Raw genomic sequence first — 7,027 nt, 5'->3', positions numbered from 1 at the left:
GTTCAAAATATATTTACAACACTTTTAATATATTTTGATGTTTTAAGTTTATTAAGTCAGCTGTCCTCGTTAGTAACCTACTACTAGTTGTCCACAGTTAGATGTACAGAAATAAATCGATAAAATATTATATTGAATCAATCCACGACCCAGTGTATACGTATCTCAGTATTGATCACAACTCAAACTATATATATTTTGGAATCAACCTCAACCCTGTATAGCTAACTCCAACATTCACATATAGAGTGTCTATGGTTGTTCCGAAATATATATAGATTTGTCGACATGATAGGTCAAAACATTGTATACGTGTCTATGGTATCTCAAGATTACATAATATACAATACAAGTTGATTAAGTTATGGTTGGAATAGATTTGTTACCAATTTTCACGTAGCTAAAATGAGAAAAATTATCCAATCTTATTTTACCCATAACTTCTTCATTTTAAATCCGTTTTGAGTGAATCAAATTGCTATGGTTTCATATTGAACTCTATTTTATGAATCTAAACAGAAAAAGTATAGATTTATAGTCGGAAAAATAAGTTACAAGTCGTTTTTGTAAAGGTAGTCATTTCAGTCGAAAGAACGACGTCTAGATGACCATTTTAGAAAACATACTTCCACTTTGAGTTTAACCATAATTTTTGGATATAGTTTCATGTTCATAATAAAAATCATTTTCCCAGAATAACAACTTTTAAATCAAAGTTTATCATAGTTTTTAATTAACTAACCCAAAACAGCCCGCGGTGTTACTACGACGGCTTAAATCCGGTTTTACGGTGTTTTTCGTGTTTCCAGGTTTTAAATCATTAAGTTAGCATATAATATAGATATAGAACATGTGTTTAGTTGATTTTAAAAGTCAAGTTAGAAGGATTAACTTTTATTTGCGAACAAGTTTAGAATTAACTAAACTATGTTCTAGTGATTACAAGTTTAAACCTTCGAATAAGATAGCTTTATATGTATGAATTGAATGATGTTATGAACATCATTACTACCTCAAGTTCCTTGGATAAACCTACTGGAAATGAGAAAAAGGATCCTTGGATGGCTTGAAAGTTCTTGAAGCAGAATCATGACACGAAAACAATTTCAAGTAAGATTTCCACTCGAAATAAGATTGTTATAGTTATAGAAATTGAATTAAAGTTTGAATATAATTATTACCTTGTATTAGAAAGATAACCTACTTTAAGTAACAAAGGTTTCTTGATCTTGGATGATTACTTGGAATGGATTTAGAAAACTTGGAAGTAAACTTGCAATCTTGGAAGTATTCTTGATTTTATGAAACTAGAACTTTTGGAATTTATGAAGAACACTTAGAACTTGAAGATAGAACTTGAGTGAGATCAATTAGATGAAGAAAATTGAAGAATGAAAGTGTTTGTAGGTGTTTTTGGTCGTTGGTGTATGGATTAGATATAAAGGATATGTAATTTTGTTTTCATGTAAATAAGTCATGAATGATTACTCATATTTTTGCAATTTTATGAGATATTTGATGCTAGTTGCCAAATGATGGTTCCTACATGTGTTAGTTGACTCACATGGGCTGCTAAGAGCTGATCATTGTAGTGTATATACCAATAGTACATACATCTAAAAGCTGTGTATTGTACGAGTACGAATACGGGTGCATACGAGTAGAATTGTTGATGAAACTGAATGAGGATGTAATTGTAAGCATTTTTGTTAAGTAGAAGTATTTTGATAAGTGTCTTGAAGTCTTTCAAAAGTGTATGAATACATATTAAAACACTACATGTATATACATTTTAACTGAGTCGTTAAGTCATCGTTAGTCGTTACATGTAAATGTTGTTTTGAAACCTTTAGGTTAACGATCTTGTTGAATGTTGTTAACCCATTATTTATTATAACAAATGAGATGTTAAATTGTTATATTATCATGATATTATGATATATAATATATCTTAGTATGATATATATACAGTTAAATGTCGTTACAACGATAATCGTTACATATATGTCTAGTTTCAAAATCATTAAGTTAGTAGTCTTATTTTTACATATGTATTTCATTGTTAATACACTTAATAATATATTTACTTATCATTTAACATAATTAACCAAGTGTATCAATATCTTAATATGATTCATATGTACCTAGTAAGACGTTGTTATAACGATAATCGTTATATATATATATATATATATATATATATATATATATATATATATATATATATATATATATATATATATCGTTTTCGAGTTTCTTAAATTAATAGTCTCATTTTTTATGTATATAACTCATTGTTAAAATACCTAATGAGATACATACTTATAATAAAATCATCTTAACTATATATATAACCATATATATGTCATCGTATAGTTTTTACAAGTTTTAACGTTCGTGAATCACCGGTCAACTTGGGTGGTCAATTGTCTATATGAAACCTATTTCAATTAATCAAGTCTTAACAAGTTTGATTGCTTAACATGTTGGAAACACTTAATCATGTAAATAACAATTTCATTTAATATATATATAAACATGGAAAAGTTCGGGTCACTACAGTACCTACCCGTTAAATAAATTTCGTCCCGAAATTTTAAGCAGTTGGAGGTGTTGACGTATCTTCTGGAAATAAATGCGGGTATTTCTTCTTCATCTGATCTTCACGCTCCCAGGTCAACTCGGGTCCTCTACGAGCATTCCATCGAACCTTAACAATCGGTATCTTGTTTTGTTTAAGTCTCTTAACCTCACGATCCATTATTTCGACGGGTTCTTCAATGAATTGAAGTTTTTCATTGATTTGGATTTCGTCCAACGGAATAGTGAGATCTTCTTTAGCAAAACATTTCTTCAAATTTGAGACATGAAAAGTGTTATGTACAGCCGCGAGTCGTTGAGGTAGCTCCAGTTGGTAAGCTACTGGTCCGACACGATCTATAATCTTGAATGGTCCAATGTACCTTGGATTTAGTTTCCCCCATTTACCAAATCGAAAAACGACTTTCCAAGGTGAAACCTTAAGCATGACCATTTCTCCAATTTCAAACTCTATATCTTTTCTTTTACTGTCCGCATAGCTCTTTTGTCGACTCTGGGCGGTTTTCAATCTTTGTTGAATTTGGATGATTTTCTCGGTAGTTTCTTGTATTATCTCCGGACCCGTAATCTGTCTATCCCCCACTTCACTCCAACAAATCAGAGACCTGCACTTTCTACCATAAAGTGCTTCAAAAGGCGCCATCTCAATACTTGAATGGTAGCTGTTGTTGTAGGAAAATTCTGCTAACGGTAGATGTTGATCCCAACTGTTTCCGAAATCAATAACACAAGCTCGTAGCATGTCTTCAAGCGTTTGTATCGTCCTTTCGCTCTGCCCATTAGTTTGTGGATGATAGGCAGTACTCATGTCTAGATGAGTTCCCAATGCTTGCTGTAATGTCTGCCAGAATCTTGAAATAAATCTGCCATCCTTTTCTAGGAGTTTATTCATAGGAGTGGCAATTTTAGAAAAATCTTTTATGAAACGTCGGTAAAAACCGGCATGCCCTAGAAAACTCCTAACTCCTCTAACATTGGTGGGATGTGGAATTTTAGCAATTACATCTACTTTAGCTCTATCCACTTCAATTCCTTCCTTTGAAATTTTATGTCCAAGAATGATGCCTTTTTTAACCATGAAATGGCATTTTTCCCAATTAAGTACTAGATTTGATTGTTCGCATCTAATAAGCATTCGTTCAAGATTAACTAGAAATGATTCAAATGTATCACCGAAGACTGAAAAGTCATCCATGAAAACTTCTATGCATTCTTCTATCATGTCGTGAAAAATCGCCATCATGCACCTTTGAAAGGTTGCAGGGGCATTGCAAAGTCCAAATGGCATGCGTTTGTAAGAAAAAGTACCATAAGGGCACGTGAATGTGGTTTTTTCTTGGTCCTCGGGTGCTATTGGAATTTGAAAATATCCAGAAAAACCATCAAGAAAACAATAGTAACTATTTCCGGCTAATCTTTCCAACATTTGATCAATGAAAGGTAAGGGAAAGTGATCTTTTCTGGTGGCATCATTTAATATTCTATAATCAATACATACACGCCATCCTGTTACAGTCCTAATAGGAATAAGCTCATTTTTCTCATTTGTGATGACAGTCATGCCACCCTTCTTAGGCACGCATTGAACTGGGCTTACCCATGGACTATCAGAGATTGGATAAATTAAACCTGCATCAAGCAGTTTAATAATTTCTTTTTTAACAACATCTTGCATATTAGGATTTAGTCATCGTTGGCGTAGCACATACATTTTATGACCTTCTTCCATAAGGATTTTATGTGTGCAATACGAAGGACTTATTCCTTTAATATCATGAATCTTTCATGCAATAGCTGGTTTATGAGCTTTTAGCACATAAATGAGTTGAGATTTTTCATTTTTAGTAAGAGAAGACAATATTATTACAGGTAATTCAGATTCACCATGTAAATAAGCGTATTCCAAATGGTTTGGAAGTGGCTTTAACTCTAATTTCGGTGGTTCTTCTATCGATGATTTATATCGATATCTGTCTTCTTCTTTTAGCATTTGAATTTCTTCGGTTGTTGGTTCATATCCATTAGCCATAAGTGTAGCTAACATTTCAGTTTCATCAATTGGTTCAGTTCCTTCTCCTAAAGAACATTCTCCTGTTCCTTGTAATTCTGGAAATTCTTCTAACAATTCTGCATGTGATTCTATAGTTTGAATATAATAGCATGTATCATCTGCAGATTGCGGTTGTTGCATTGCTCTATCAACTGAAAAGGTAACACTCTCGTCCTCTATACTTAGTGTCAGTTTCTTACTGAACACGTCTATCATTGCTTTAGCCGTGTTTAAGAATGATCTTCCTAATATGAGAGGAACTTGAGAATCTTTTTCCATGTCCAGAACAACAAAATCTACTGGAAATACTAAAGTACCAACTTTAACTAGCATGTTTTCCATTATCCCTCTAGGATATTTTACTGATCGATCGGCTAGTTGTATGCTTATTCTTGTTGATTTCAATTCTCCAAGGTCTAGTTTAGTGTATAGTGAATACGACATTAAATTTATACTAGCACCTAAGTCTGCCAATGCTTCAATTGAACTAAGACTACCCAGAAAATATGGAATTGTGAAACTTCCTGGATCAGATAGTTTTTCTAGTATCTTATTCAACAGCACTGCAGAACAATTAGCATTCATAGTAACAGCCGAGAGTTCTTCCATTTTCTTTCTATTTGTGATTAGATCTTTCAGAAATTTAGCATATCTAGGCATTCCTGAAATTACATCAATGAAAGGAAGATTTACATTTATCTGTTTAAACATATCCAAAAATTTGGATTGCTCGGCTTCAAGTCTCTCTCTTCTCATCTTACTCGGGTAAGGAAGTGGTGGTTGGTATGGTTTAACATAAGGTTTAGCCTTAACTGTGTTATCTTCATTAACCTTTTCAACTACCGATTCTTTTTCCTTATCTTGTTCAGGTTGTGGTTCTTGTGGAGTAGGAATAGCTTCATCAGAAATTACAGGTATTTCAGGTGGTTTAAGTGTAATACCACTTCTTGTGGTAATGGCTTTAGCTGTTTCATTCCGGGGGTTAGCATTTGTATCACTAGGTAGACTTCCCGGTTTTCTTTCACCTATTAACCTTGCTAGGTTACTTACTTCTTGTTCCAGATTTTGAATAGAAGCTTGTTGATTTCTAAATGCTTGAGCATTTTGTTCATTGGTTTGTTTCTGAGATGTGAAAAACTGTGTTTGAGATTCAACTAGCTTCGTCCTCATATCTTCTAAATTTGGCTTTTTATCATCGGTTTGTGGTGGTTTGTTTTGAAAATTAGGTCTTTGCTGGTTGTAAGTATTATTAGATACTTGTTGATTGCTAGGACCTTGTTGGTTGTTGTATGGAACATTTCGATTATAATTCTGGTTTTGATTGTAAATCGGTCTTGGCAGTTGATAATTATTCTGATAATTATTTCCAGGCCTTTGGTTTAGATATGAAACATTCTCTCTTTGTTCCATTGTTAGTTCAATACTAAGACAATCTTTTGTCAAATGTGGTCCTCCACACTGCTCACAACTAATTCGTATTGAGTGAATATCCTTAGTCATCTTTTCCATTCGTCTTTCGACAGCATCTATCTTTGCTGAAATGGAATCCAAGTCATGGCTAGAATCGGCTCTAGCTGCTTTAGATGATCTAACGATATCTTTTTCTTGGTGCCACTCATGTGAGTGGGAAGCAGTGTTATCAATAATTTTATAAGCATCAATTTCTGTTTTCTTCATAATAGAACCACCAGCTGCTATATCTATGTCTTTTCTTGTAGTGATGTCGCATCCTTGGTAGAATATTTGTACTATTTGACAGGTGTCTAAACCATGTTGCGGACATCCTCTCAATAACTTTCCAAATCTTGTCCATGCCTCATATAGAGTTTCATTTGGCTTCTGTGTGAACGTAACAATTTCTTCTTGAAGTCTTACGGCTTTAGATGCCGGAAGAATTGTTTAAGAAATTTTTCAACTAAAACGTCCCATGTATCAATCGCCCCTTCAGGTAACGATTCTAACCAATCTTTGGCTTCTCCCTTTAAAGTCCAGGGAAATAACATGAGATATATCTGTTCATCCTCCACTTCTCGGATTTTAAATAGTGTACAGATCCTATTAAAGGTACGAAGATGTTCATTTAGATCTTCCTTCGGTGCACCACTAAATTGGCATTGATTAGTCACCATGTGTAGAATTTGTCCTTTGATTTCATAATCTGGCGCATTAATGTCAGGATGAGTAATTGCGTGACCTTGGCCAGTGCGTTTAGCTCTCATTCGGTCTTCCATACTTAGAGGTTCCAGATTCTCCATAATTGAATTTGTTGAATCTGAATCACTAGAGGATTCTGATTTAATGGTTCGTTCTTCAACAATCTCTGTTTGAATGATTGGTGGTTCCGGAGGAAAAATTAATGGTTCAGGATCTATGAAT

General features: G+C 33.5%; 1 non-coding gene across 1 annotated transcript; it reads left to right on the top strand.

Annotated features, from left to right (window-relative positions):
• The first annotated feature begins 6,416 nt into the window (after positions 1 to 6,416).
• Positions 6,417 to 6,523, top strand: LOC139869819 (small nucleolar RNA R71). Its single transcript, XR_011766396.1, has one exon. It is a non-coding gene; the product is annotated as a small nucleolar RNA R71 (small nucleolar RNA).
• The last annotated feature ends 504 nt before the right edge of the window (positions 6,524 to 7,027 follow it).

This window comes from Rutidosis leptorrhynchoides, chromosome 9 (genome assembly GCF_046630445.1).
Source record: "Rutidosis leptorrhynchoides isolate AG116_Rl617_1_P2 chromosome 9, CSIRO_AGI_Rlap_v1, whole genome shotgun sequence".
Classification (NCBI taxonomy): domain Eukaryota; kingdom Viridiplantae; phylum Streptophyta; class Magnoliopsida; order Asterales; family Asteraceae; genus Rutidosis; species Rutidosis leptorrhynchoides.
This window is presented reverse-complemented; position numbering and strand designations above follow the sequence as displayed.